Source organism: Aphelocoma coerulescens, chromosome 3 (assembly GCF_041296385.1).
Source record: "Aphelocoma coerulescens isolate FSJ_1873_10779 chromosome 3, UR_Acoe_1.0, whole genome shotgun sequence".
NCBI classification, from domain to species: domain Eukaryota; kingdom Metazoa; phylum Chordata; class Aves; order Passeriformes; family Corvidae; genus Aphelocoma; species Aphelocoma coerulescens.
In genome coordinates this window covers 68,864,696-68,878,682 of record NC_091016.1, presented here as the reverse complement: position 1 = coordinate 68,878,682, position 13,987 = coordinate 68,864,696, and the positions used below count along the sequence as shown (strand labels likewise).

General features: G+C 42.0%; 1 protein-coding gene across 2 annotated transcripts in view; it reads right to left on the bottom strand.

Moving 5' to 3' along the window:
• Nucleotides 1-5,249, bottom strand: part of STX7 (syntaxin 7) — a 31,874-nt gene extending 26,625 nt beyond the window's left edge. Inside the window, exons 1-2 of one of the 2 annotated variants that reach the window (XM_069010752.1) lie at nt 5,162-5,246; nt 1,719-1,942 (exon numbers count right to left, since the gene is read on the bottom strand). The gene's annotated coding sequence lies outside the window, so the exon portion shown is untranslated. Of the gene's footprint in view, nt 1-1,718; nt 1,943-5,161 lie in introns of both variants that reach the window. The other variant, XM_069010753.1, reaches the window with a different exon arrangement.
• Between the last annotated feature and the right edge of the window lie 8,738 nt (nt 5,250-13,987).

Here is a 13,987-nt window from a genome sequence, read left to right as displayed (position 1 = left end):
TAGTGGAGCCAAGACACTGTACTGGTCCCGACATCATACATCCCTCCAAAACTTCACCAGGGATGTAACTACAGAGGTCAGGCCTACCACTGCTGCCCTGCAGGTGACATCACCTGTGCCACATGAACAAGCTGCTGCTACCGTGAAGACAAACTCTGCATGATTTTGAAATGGCTGCTTCACTATGATCCCAAACCCTGCTTCAGACCCTGAGGTATCCCCCAGTAATGAACAACCTGACTGCAGACAAGCCGACAGGGAGTGTATTTGCACTCTTCTCCTTGCTGCACTATCGCCCGCGAGTCAGGCTAGCTGTCTGCAGTGTTGTTTCCTGTCTTTGTCTGTACCACATGCAGATTCAAGTTATTTTGACTAAAGTCTGAAGTCAGCCAGACAGACAGCCTAAATCCCACTTATCTTGGCCAAGGCTGGCATTACAACCCTTGATTTTTTTGGAAACTCCAGGCAACATTGCACTTAATTTGTATTTTAAGACCAAACCCTTGATACCTTGGTGCATTGACTAAGCAAGGAAATCTACCAATTCCGTGAAAAATACAATCATAGGCATAGAATCCAAAGAAACCACCTAAAAACTAAGTTTGAAAAAGATTTCTCAGAACTGCTGACAGGTTTTTTTAAAAAGTTATGACTATTTCTAGACACCTTAGTAGCATGCTAACTACAATGCTACTGACTAAAAACTTTTTAGTTAAATATTACAGTTAATGTTAAAAGTTAAACATATGTTTAATGGTAAAGTTAAAATGCCACTGCTAAGGAGAAGAGACAGCAAAAGACCAAATTACCTTGTGTAGAACTAACTGAAATAGTATTTCATGACTGCTTTTTCTTCTTTTGTTATTTGTATTCACCAGACAGCTCCCTGAAACACTGTTCTCAGGAACATCTTTACAATCTAGAGATGCAACTGAATATTGCTAACTGTAAGTATCTTTAAACAAGTTACATTCTAGTACACTGACAAATGTATAGATTGTTCAACACATAAGACTTAAGGATTTTTCAACTTTCTACTACAGCCAAATGCAACAGATAATGAGATGTTCCCATGACAGACTGCAAAGTCCACAGGATATAGTTCAGCTTTTCATCTGCACATGTAGATCTCTCTAATTGTCGACACAATTCTTTGTATCAACTCACATACTTAAGAACTGAGATTTATAGTAAATTTGTAGGACAGCCAGGTAAATTCACAGCTGGTTTACTCCATGCACATTCTTCTGCTAACAATGCTATTCCTGAGTATTTTAATAATACAGGCTGGTGACAGAGTAAGCAACTGGTGTGGGGAACAGACAGAAAGAGAGGTAAGAGGACAGCCATCAGCTGTCATCACCTCCCAATCTTTGCTACACTTTCTCCTTCTAGTTCTCACAGCAACACGGGCATCTGAACCAGACGAACACCCTACTTCTACTCACATCCCCTTCACTTGTTAGTGCTGAGTTACTCAAACTCCTCTGAAAACACAGACAAGCTGAGCCCCTGGAAAGTCTGCTAATGACCTAGACAAGGTCAGGGTTTCAACCACCAGGAAAAAACCAGGCATGCACCAAGCACTTCCTTCCATCCAGGGTGATAGGAGCATCCATCAAGACACTGAATTTCCATAGAAATTTCCCCTTTTCACTTTCAGAGCATTTAACTACTCTGTCATGACGTATTTTGGTATTACTGGCTGCACAACTTACAAAACAGGGAAGTTAAAAGCCTGCTGCAGTTGCGGGAAGTACACTTTGCCTTCAAACTGGGATGGAGCTGCACTTGTGGTAGTCTTCAGTTCCTCTAAAAGTTTCAGTCAGGTGTGAGTTTCTGATTATTTTATCTTCTGCTGAACATCTCTGCCTCTGAATGCGAGTGCACCTAGTGGCAATTCAGCTTGTCAAGCTACTGAAGAAAGTCCAAGGAACTGAGTCTACGGGCACAAATGAAATGAAAAATCAGAACATTTCATTAATATGAACTGAAGCAGGACCTCACTGTACACTGAGGTTTAAAGAATTCAAATGACTGCTACATATTTTTCACAATTTCTGCATTAACTGGTTCCTACATCATACGGTCACTCCAGACTAAAACAAAAAATGAACCTTAGTATCAACATATTTTCTAGAAAGGTGTTTGTCAGGCATAAGAAAAAATCCACTTTTCCATTGGCTATGAACGTAGAGACAGGAAAGTGGGTACTCCTACATCTACACAGCTCCCCAGTGTCATTCCTGAAAGCTCCATCAGGATAAAAGGAAGCGATATGACAAGCACTGCACATGTCAGATCTCACAGCAGTCACCCGAATATCTTGCAGGCTCCAGTCAGCTACAGTTAATAAGCACCTAATCTATTTTGTATTTTCTCATTTAGATATCCAAAGAATCCTCCTTCTCCCAGAAATCTAGCCCATATACATTAGGATAAGAACCCTTAAGCAATAGTTTTAATGTCTGAGCAATGTTATAGCATCAGGACCTAGAAATGTTTACATGGACCCTTAACTTTCAGAAAGCAAAAAAGTACATACTGCATTCCATAGAACACTTGAAAATTTAAATCTGATCTGAATTTAAATCTGATTTTATGCCTTTAAGTATCCAGAGACAAGTCATGGGGCTTTCCTTATGGGATTTTTTCTCCTAAATAAAAGTCACAGTAACAAAGCTTCTCCTAAACAGTATGTGGCTTCCTTTATAAACAACTGCTGCTCTCAAAAAAAAAAAAAAGAAGTGCAAAATCCTTCAAGCAGGGTGAAAACACAGGCAAAAGTGATGAACTGCTGAAAGACTTGGGGAAAAATTTCAGCAAGTCTCAATGATAGCTGCATAAAAGATAAGGACCTCCTGCTACAGCACCTGAGGGATTCTCATAACTGACTCATAGCAACTGACTTAGCAAGATACAGGTGAGCATTAAAGGTGAGCACTAAATCTGTCATTATTTTTGCTAGTGGATGAGGGAGGTTTTTTTTCTGGACTTATGTCTTTTTTTCCTTTATACTTAAGCTAAAATATTTAGAGACTGATATTACATTTACCAGTTTGTGCTTTTACAGCTCTTAACGTGCTGAAATCCTGGTCCACAGGCAGGCTGTAGGCCCCCATAATACAAAACTGACTGTGGAGCATAACAAATATGCAAACACAGTAGCAGTAAAATTAAATTCTTCTTGCTTTCTTAAAAGAAAAGTTTCCAGATTTTTTTTTAATCCTCTAGTTTCAGGTAGAAGTCAAACTTAAATCCATATAGGGTAGGAAAAAGCAAGCAAAGTTTATTTAAAACTGCATCAACACTAACACAAGAGCTGTCAAAGGGTAACTTCCTACCCACTGCACAATTCCCTCAGCCTTGTCACATTACTGATGCTGAAACCTACCAAAACCAAGCTTACATCGTCTAACAGCTCTACATTTGGGGATTTTTGAAATAATTATTAGATTGTGTCACTGGTCAGTGTTTTATTTTTCCTAAAAATGATTCTGTTGAACAAAGATGCAATTTGAAGCAGTGACATTTTAACTGCTCAGCATGAAAAACTAAATCACAGAAGCTTGAAATTCTATTAGGCCTAATGCATCACCAACGCTTAGCACATATGGATAAAAATTAACATGCTTACAATTGTCTGATTCATCCACACTGATATTTATGATGAACTAGGTGAAGGAAGCGCATAGCTTTCACAAGCCTAAGAGAACATATTAGTGCTTGGCAAAATGCCTTAAGTAAGAGAATTATGTTCCCTAGGAGCTCACAAGGCATTTAAAGGCCTTACAATGAAGCAGGAACAGGAAAATGAACACTGGGAACTGGAACTATTGGGGAAGAGAGGGAATGGGAAGTCTGAAAATGGACCTGAGACGACCATTTCAAAGTACCCAGTTTCTTGTGCTGCTGGTAGGCAAACAACACATCATGGGAAAAAGAAGATGGATGAGAAGCCCAACGTAAGTGGCACGCTAGATATTCTCACCCAATTCTCCCTCATGGTAGCTTGTTCGCATTGAACCAAGTGCTCAGATCAAGCACACTGAGTGAAAAGTTACCTTTGCACAAAATCTGATTGCAATGGATGCCGAGCCTCTCTGAGGCCTATCAGGGTGCTAATGACTACACACAGCTCATGGTCTCTTTTCTTCTCCTCTCCCAAGAGTTTCACTTCAGTGTAAGCTACCAAGAAGAGTGCTACCTCATATTCCTCCATAACACTACGGAAGGCGTCTCCATGAAGCAAACACAGACACAGTTCAAAACAGTGCGACCATTCAGCACCACTTTCTTCTATTTTGACATATTTTAACTCTCTTTTTGGTCCCCCTTTCCTTCTTTTCTATTAAGAGCAATTGCACAAACCCCAAGCTCCAAGCAGAAGGGCTGCACTGCCGGCAAAACACAAGGCTGGATAATGACCCGACAGGAGGGTTCCACTCGCCCTGCTGGCACAGCCCGCTGCCTTTGAACGGCTTGTGGAGGGGATCACAGCACAGGAGCACATTGCTTCTGGCAAAGTATCCTGGGATTTTATCACTGGGCTTCTCCAGTTAAGATGTAGTGCCCTGCACTGCATGCAAAGCGGAGTGAAACCTTCCACTGAATTGCTGAGTTTGAAGAAGCGCCCATTCCTGATGCAGCGGCGAGTGATTCACCAGGAAAACAGCGATAACGTCGGGCCGGGGGCCGGCGCGCCAGGCCCGGGCTCGCTATTTACATCGGCCGCTTTTATAATGACCCCCCTCCCGCTGACATGCTCACCTCGGACGTGGAACAGCAAAGGGAGCATTTCCACAAAGCGGGGGTGCCTGTCCTACCCTACAGTTCCACACCAGCTGCTGTAAAACACCCGCTGTAGGCCCCGACTCTCCCCCGAGCGCATCGCCAAGCCCAAAGCCCTGGTACCGGGACTGTCACAGGGAAGGGTGCGGGGAAAGGGGCTGGTGCTGACACGACCGACCGCGCTCCAACACCGCGCTCCCCTCGCAGCCCCGGCCCCGCGGCCCCGGCCTCGCCCGCAGCCGCCCCGCTCGCCCCACGGCCGGGCACGGGGGGGCGGCCCCGGCGGGGCCCTTCCCGCCTCCCTCTGAAAGGCTCCCCGCGCCTGGCAGCCCCTTCCCGGCTGGCCGGACACCGCCCTGGTCACCCCCACCTGCAGCGAGCAACACCCCCGGCGCCTCGGCGGAGCTCCCGCGGCTCTTAGCCGGCCCGGCGAGCCCGCTCCCAGGGGTGCGGCGGGGGCGGGGGCGGTGCGGGGCGTGGAGGGGCGGGCCGGGCCGGGGCCTGCCCGCCCCGCCGTGACGGGAGAGGTGGGGGAAGGCGCGGCCCCGCCCCGCCGGGCGGCTGCGAGAGCGGGGCCAGGCGGTCTCTGACGGGCGGCTCCGCCCGGGCCGGCGGGGGAACACCGCTGCTGACGGACCCCGGGGGCTCCCGAGAGGAGCGGGGCAACCCCGGCAGCCGCAGCCGTGTGCGAATGGAAAAAGTGGGGGTGAAGGGTGGGGAGAGTGTCATTTAGGGAAAAAGATGCTGTTGCAAGGGGAAAACATGGGCAAGGATACAATATTACAGTGAAAAATACGACGTTACTATGTTGATAGCCTTCTTTGCCAGCCTTGCCTTCAGCTTGGGTCAGTTCTTCTCTAAATGAGAATGGAAAAGTCAAAGAAAATGAGTGGGAAACTGTAGATCTCTTCAAAGGTGCCTTTACACGCAGAGATACACAATATACAGCTGGGAGAGGGGCCAAGCGATGCCAGGAGCACGAGAAATGAAGGATGCATTCTCACCGCTGCCGGTACCGGGCTCAGGGGGACAAGGAGGATGGGGTAGCCGCGGCAGCGGGGCTCATCCTGGACCAGCTACCTGGGAAGTGACAGGTGAGCCTCCAGGCTGCCTGCACGGCATTTGGGTCATTTCTGCGTCCTCCTTGCCTCTTCAAAGGGACAATGACAGGGCCAAAAGCTCCCCAGAGCCCCGGGGCTGAGCTGCTTCATATATCTGCAGAATACCCCCATGCGCATTAAATACCACAGAGCAAACAGCCCGCAGCACCCGATTGCTGGGAATGCCACCTCCTCCACATAGCCCAGGTTCGCCTGAGGAAGAGCTGCAGAAATTGGGAAGTGCAAGTCTAATTCTGCTTTGTCATAGACTTTGGTCGTTGCTAAGATTTAGAAACAGCTAAAACAGTGGAAAACTTACTAGGCATCCTAACCCAATAATAATAGAGAAGTCTAATAAACTGCAAACAGAATGGAGCAAAGTTAAAGGCCTGAAGTAGGCAAGACTACTCTTTACTTTACATGGGTGGTTCTTCCTGGGTCTCAAAGCACGCTGAAAGGAGAGGCAACATAGACTCCGAGACTTATACACCTACATAGAGTTCTTATGTTAATTGATGTCTGGAAATGTCATTTTCTCACTTCATGAATTAAAGTTACTAAGGAAAAAAGCCATTCTGATATGCCTTTTTTGCTGCAGGAATGCTGAATACATAGTCAATCTATTTTTAAAGGCTATTTTTATTAGTGATTATTTTAGCATTGCTACATGTGCAGGTGTTTCCCCCACGATCCTATTAGATGGTACACTAATAAGAGTATAATGCAAATCCCTTCCAAATTAAGGCCCCGCCTTGATTATCTCTGTTTGTCATATAAACTCCATTGATTGACCCAGTCACTCCTGCTTTATAAAACTTTAGCTGAGATCATTGTCAGTTTTCCTCCAGAAAACAGTACATCTTCTACTATGTGATTTCCAAAGTGTATTTCCCATTAAAAAAGTGACCATTCATCAATGAGAAAACTTCCTGCAGATCACCACTTGGGGACTTTTTTTTTAGGCTTAGAGGTAAGACACAATCATAACTGATCAATGTTCGTTCTCATTCTATGAAAACAAGGTATCCAAATGCTTTCCTAGTGAAGCTGTGTGCTTTATGAAGAAAATCCTGGTCCTCACCTGCTGTTAGCTCACTTACTAGAAGCATACACCTTTTATTGTTAAATATCTAAAAGTCTTTGTGATAGGATTGTTTAGAGTAACCAGTTGAAGAATGATGTTACAGCCTGAGAGTGAAAAATGGATGATAAAATATGCTTTTCATTGAAGTGTCTGTACTATAAAAATGCTTACATAGCCTTTTTAATAGAATCATAAAATAATTATGAAGTTACAGTTACTAGACTATTGATCATATTTATTGATCAGAACTGCTAAGAGCATGGTGTGCCCTCAGAATACTTTTGTTAACTCCTATAGATAAGCCATTGACTGGGAGAACATGTACTGTTCCACCATTTTAAATAAAACAGCAAGATTCCTACAGTTTCCTCTACTAGCAGTGGTGCATGGACAGGAGTTGTAAAGAAGCTATCTCTAAGTGTTCTCATCAGAGATGCTGATGGAATGATGCTATGCATTTGTGTCCCTAAATGCATTTCACTGGCTCCTCTCTAGAGCTCTCACACCAGCATTACCTGGGGATTGAGTTCAGAATCATCATTCACCTACCTTTGCTGTTTCTTGTGGAGCATGATCAGATTTCAAATGACTGGATTAAATGGGAAAAGCTCTGGGTGAAGAAAAGGGGAAATGTTGAGCCCGTGCTATGCACAGTCACTGCATACCATGGAGGATGCTCTGGATATTTACTGATAGAAGGTCAGAGTATTTGTCATTTATATTCTTGTCGTGTGTGTAAAACTGAAATGAAAGGGATGTCACTTCAACCATCTCCTGTTTGAGGATCCAGGCCCAGTGTGGTGTAAAATGTCTGAAAGAGATGGAAGTTAAGCCACACCAGCATAGTGTGATTTTGAAAAAGCACACCTTCCTCCTAGCCCAGTATCCACATCAGGACCCACTCTCCTGACTGTATTTCTGCCTCCCACCTCCTGCTCCTGCCCTGGCCCCTAACCAGCAAACACACAGGCCCAGCAGTGTGGGTGGCACAAGCTCCAGGGCCCCAGTGATGCAGAAACAAGTCACTCATTTCTGTGCAGCTCCCTGGGCCTGCACAATGTATGATGAAATGAAGGGGAGCAGCCCAACAGTGGCCTCATATTCCTGATGAGTGTCCTCTTTTCAAGGCATGAGCAGTGTGGAAGTGGTGTGTAATTTACCGTATGGGTCAATTTCATTCTCTGCTATCACAACCTCACTTGCGCACCTTTAGCTTTACATAGGAAGAGTAATGTTGCCAGTATTTGGCAAAGAGTCTGGCAGAGCTTCCCAAAACTTATTACTGATGCATTCCACCATCAGCAAGAATCCCTGTTACTACAGTTGTCATCTCTGTTTGCTAATGTAATAAAAATATCCGCTCCAGAACCTGAAATGAGATTAGGTTCCTATTATACCCAGTGCTGTACATAATTATGGTGGATGATGATTTCCAGCATGAACAAATTTATGGGTTAATTGTACTGCAGAATGACCAGTAAAACCTATTTATTAAAAAAAAAAAAGAAAAGCATTGACCGTTTGCATGTTATTTAGGCTGGTACTTGCTCTGCAGCAAGAATAATTAGCAAAGTATCATATGTTTTAAATAAACAGAGAATTCTACTCTCAATATTGATAATGTTTCCTACAAAAAAGGAAAAAACTCACTAGCAACTTATTTTCGAATCTTTCTTTGCCTTTCAGTTTAATTTTCAAAGACATGTTATACTTTCATCTGCAGTAGTGAAATGAGCTGGCATTATTATTTCAAAGCCCAAGGTTTAATTAAGTAGTACCTGAAAATACATAATTCCTGTAACTTCAGACAGACCATTTTGAAATAACAAACATTTATAAAAGGTATAAAATGAAACAGCATTACTTTGTTCAGATATAGAAATACAAACCTACAGAAGAAAAAATAATAAAAATAAAAGAATCTATGGATTGTTGACATCATGGCATCACTGTAAGTTCAGCAGCTAGCTCTGATAGAATCCAATAGGTCCTCATTTGGAAAATGAGGTCATTGTTGAGCAATCAATATTCATTATTTTACAGCTCATCATCATTTTCATTTCATCATCATCTTCATCCTCCTCTTCATTTTCAATTCATAATTAACTTAATCTCTTTCTGGAACTATGCAAAATAGAAGAAGAAACTCACACAAAGGGATCCTGACAGATTTTGGCTAGGTAAACCAAGCAGACATCAAATGTAAGGAGGCACAGGGCAGAGTTATAAAGATGAGGAAAAGGCTGTTTCATGATATTTCCAAAATGTGGTGCCAGAAAATTGGGAAAGTGATCTTGGTTACTCCCAGAATTTTAGCAGCATTTTCTCCTCACTTGTCTGCTCTACCATTGCTATTGTACACATCATTACTCTGAGTTCTGCTTTTCCCTTTCTCCATCATTCCAGCCTGCAGCTTAGCCAAAAAGGAGATCTAGCAACAATCACAAGATGTTATGGCACGGTCCTTACATGGCAACATAGATGGTGGTCACTCACTGAGGGGCTAAAATTCATCCACTTCCACAGAAGAAACCTATAAAGACAGATAATTCAACGGGACTCAAAAGAAAAAAAAAAAAGACTAATTGAATGCATTCTTGGCATATATCCTCTGTAATCCATTGAGAACTGGTAGAAAATATCTCAAAAACCAACCAGCAACTTGGTGGACATTCCCTTTCTCTAAAACCTTGGCTGCAGTGAGTTCAGAGTAAAAGGTGTCAATATAAGATGTTGTCAAGTTGCCTCTAGGACAGGACTCAGTTTGAGGCTTGCAGATTTCTACACAGCTAAATGTTAAAACTTCTGTTAGTGCCTCGATTAAGCCTGATGACCCACAGATAAGCATCTAGTGCCATTTTAGATGTCCAGACGTGTCCCATCAGGATGCTAGTACTGTGTAGGCATCTCAGGTTCCCAATGACACCTTAGGTGGCATTTGGCAAATGATTCATATCTTCTGCATAGTCACTGACCACTACACCCTGAACTTAAACAGCCATTCCAACTGCAGCTATAATCAGGACTTAGACACCAGAATTATAAACACCTACCTAAAAATTTAAGAGTCTTAAAACTCATCCAATGGTCTAGGTCTTCCACAGCTTTCCTATGTCTTTCTGTGATAATTTGGCACCAGAACTTTTATAAGAATCCTATTCTGCCCTTCACTCTTTAGCCTGATCCTGTGGGTTTGGTAACCTTATAATAGAAAATCTGCAAATATGTGCAGAGGGGACAGGTTTTTACCTTCTGCTACAGCATGAATAGACAGAGGAACAGTAGAAGCAGCTTTGGCTTCTGTTCCAAGAAACAATGAATATTAATTTAGCAAACTAGGGAGACATCAGACACTGGGAGAATGAAGCAAGATTAAATTACATTGCAACTCCAAGCACAAGGCTTCCTATATGTTGCAGTTTAAAACCACCAAAATTTTATGATCACTCTCTATTCAGGAAATCTCCCAAAATATCACATAAGCCTTCTTTCTTGTCTCCTTCCTCCAGGTATTTTCTTTAGTTTCAAATATTTTGAATACCCATATTTTCTCTCTTACCATTGTCGTAACCTTATGGACAAGACCAAAAAGGATTTGAAATAAACAGATGTGAGAACGTATTACCTCATCTCACCTCATCTCAATGTAACTAAATTGTACTAGGAAAGGAAACTGTTCTTGCCATTCAAAAAAAAAAAAAAAAAAAAAAAAAAAAGATAAAACAGAGGGGAAAGAGTTTTACCATTTATCTTATTGCATATATTAAAACATAGCAGCTACAACAATCACTGTATTGCACTGGTGTCCTACAGAATATCTACTGTGCCATTCCTTTTTCTAATTCTTACACATGTAGAGCCTGATTCAATTGCCTGCTGCATGTAGTGAAAAACTGACCACTTTTAACAAGTTGTCAGGCATCTGCTGGTCTCTTACTGTTAGCTGCATGCTTCCTATAGCTGTTTTTCTTCTAGTGTTAGTATTTTTTCCTGTCTCTTCTTATCTGGTCATGGAAAAAGAGACCAGTTCATGATTAAGAGAAGGCTCAAATAATGACAATTTACATCTTTCTGCTTTGGAGCAAGAAGAACTTTTTAGCACATATTAACTTACAAAGTTAAGAATGCTGTTGCAAAATTTAAAAATGCCCATCATACTCTTCCTTCTCTTTACCCTTCCTTCTTCAGAAAAATTGCTGTCTTAAACTGAACTTTTGTTGAGTGTGCTATGCAGCCCAGCAACCCACAGGAAATTCCCCAAAAATAGGGTAAGTGTGCTATCTGATATGGCTCAATCTGCAGTGAAGTCATGCATAGCCAAAGTCTTTTTTTATTGAAACTGCTGCACATAACATCTAAGATCTAAATATCTCTAAGTAACCTCTGAATCTGAGTTCCTTAAAATAGAACAAGACAATTTCAGAGGATTATTGATTTTCTAAAAGGGCCATCATCTGTGCCCCTTTGCTGTGAATATTTTTCCTCACAGCTACCAAAAGAGCTGATTTGGGATCTTTAAATAGAATATAATATTTTGAGAAGGCTATGGGCTTACTAAAATGACTAAATGGAGCTAGAACACTCATATCTCAAATCTTCTGCCATGTGTATTACAGCCCTAAAGCCCATAGTGCTGGCTTTTTCTCTCCCTAAGCAGTGAGCACCTCTGAAGTAGTTAGTTGAGTGTTTTATCATTAATGCAGAGTGATGGGAATGTTTGTAGAGTAAACACTCTCTCAGTTCCATTTAAAATCCTGCTAGGTGTAGCACACCCCTCCTCCAAGACAGGGGGTCTCCATAGGGTGTGCTGTGTAATTTCTCTTCATACTTCTTGCACAAATGGCAAGATTTAACCTTAAGCTTTGTAACTGGAAAATTCTAGTCTAAAGCACTTGCAACAAATTCCTCCACCTGCTGCATCCTATTTTTATGTAACCTTTGCTTTTATGTTTTCCTACTTTTAGTTACATTGGTCTGTGTTCTATCCATTTAAGTACTCATGTAGGACACACCTGTATGATCAGTTTTAGAAGCAGCACCTCGGTAAGCAAACTGTAGAAACTTAAACCATGTTTGAAGGTGAATATGGAGAGAAAACAAATCACTGCCTTCCCCATCTGTAGCATCTTTGTCCAAATTAGTCAGCTGAGAAATTAGAGGATTAAAACCAGAATAATTTAGTTCAGAAAGCTGATAAAAAGAATAAATTCAGATATTTTGTCTCTTAACTTTGAAATTAAGAACTCGTATATTTACTTCACTCTAGGATTGTCTTAATACAAAAGAAGTGTTCTTTCTTTCAATTTATTGATCTTGTTATCCATTGTCTCTTTTTTCATTTATGACAAATTTGCAGATATTAATCCCATAATAAAGTGAAAAATCCCAATAGTTCATCATATTCAAAACATTCTATTACATAATTTTTTTGTCCAAACTTTTTTCTGATTGTGACCCCGAAGTGCAGTTTTTAGTGGTTAGTGATGAAGTAGACGAATTACAAAATATTGACAGAAAATGCCAAAATACACATAGAAAAGAGTTGAATAGTTGAACGTGACAGCCTCTGGTTCAATAGTTCCCTGCAGAAGAATTAATTAATAACAGGTGTTAAAAGTAATCCCAAAACTCTACAAGAGTTCTGCAGGTACAACCAATACAGCCCTTCTCCAGAGTTCCCAATTTCCTTTGCTGTTGTTTGCAGTGAGCAAAACATAGGTAAACTGGGAATAATCTAACCAAAATAAGCAAGGTGTTAATAGGACTTGTTAATTCACATTTCAGAAAAAAAATTAGAAACTAAGGATATTTTGAGCTGATAGAAAAGGAAGGGAGAGGGGAAGGTAAGGTGGTGTGCTTCACAGCGCTGGCAGAACAAAATAAATACAAGCCATCAAGTAGTCCAGCCTGTGGAAAGCACCATATACCAAAACACAACTACCTGGATATGGCCCATGCAAAGCTGCCTTTTTACACTGAGCAGTGTTTTAGTGGTAGAAAAAGGGCAGAGGTGGCTGAACTGGCCTGGGCAAGGGGCAGGAGAGAGCAAGGCAGGTTGAAGCAGACCTCCCCACCACCCATATTCTGCTGGTTCCAGGCACCTGCACAGCCCTGACCTGCAGCCAGACCACTGGTCCCAGGCTGTGCAGATATCACTCACTCCCTGCAATTTCCATCAAAGCAGAAATGGTCTATATAATTGCCTGCAATTCCTTCCTTGCTTGTCTGATTGTGAGTCTGCGAGATTAGAGGTGATGTTCTAGTCCAGGGCTGCTCCACAGACTTTAAACATAATTTTCAAACTCTGTAGAAACATATCTTCTTCCTCCCTGAGTGGACCATCCTGAACTGCTGGTCACATTGCTTGAATGAGATGTTGATTTCTGCTAAATTGTCACAATGAGAAATAAAAATCACTATCACTATTCTTATGGGCTGATAAAAAATGATCAGCCCACAATATCAGAAAAGCCAGATGCACCAGAATGTCCTGCATCACCAAACAGGGTCATCTTCCTTCTGTACTCACACAGTAGAGGAGCTGCATGGCAGCACCCAGTCATCACTTTGGCATCTTTTCAGTGGGAAAGGGTCACAGTGCAGTAACCACTGGGAAGACAGAGCTGAAGCTTTGCCCATGCAACATTTGACAAGTATGATAGAGTTTTTATTTCTATTTCATTTACTCCCTTTTTGAAAATCTAACCTTTAATTCCTCTGAGGGAATGTACCCACCTTCCTAATGATAACTTATTTGCAGAAGCAGTGCAGCGTAGCAGATGGAGAGGCAGGCAGTTTTTCAGAAAGTAGACCTCCATCCCATAAATCAACCCACATTTAAAATATTTTTCAGCTACAGAATGAAAAGTTACATTTATAAAAGCAGATTGAGGTAGGTTTACCATGTCTGCAGTCCTGTGAGTAGGTAAAGATGATGGAGCGTTTTCAATTGGAAAAAGTTTTGGCTCCATTCTCATCCCATAGTTTGTTTGGAAAGATTGGTGTGACTAGG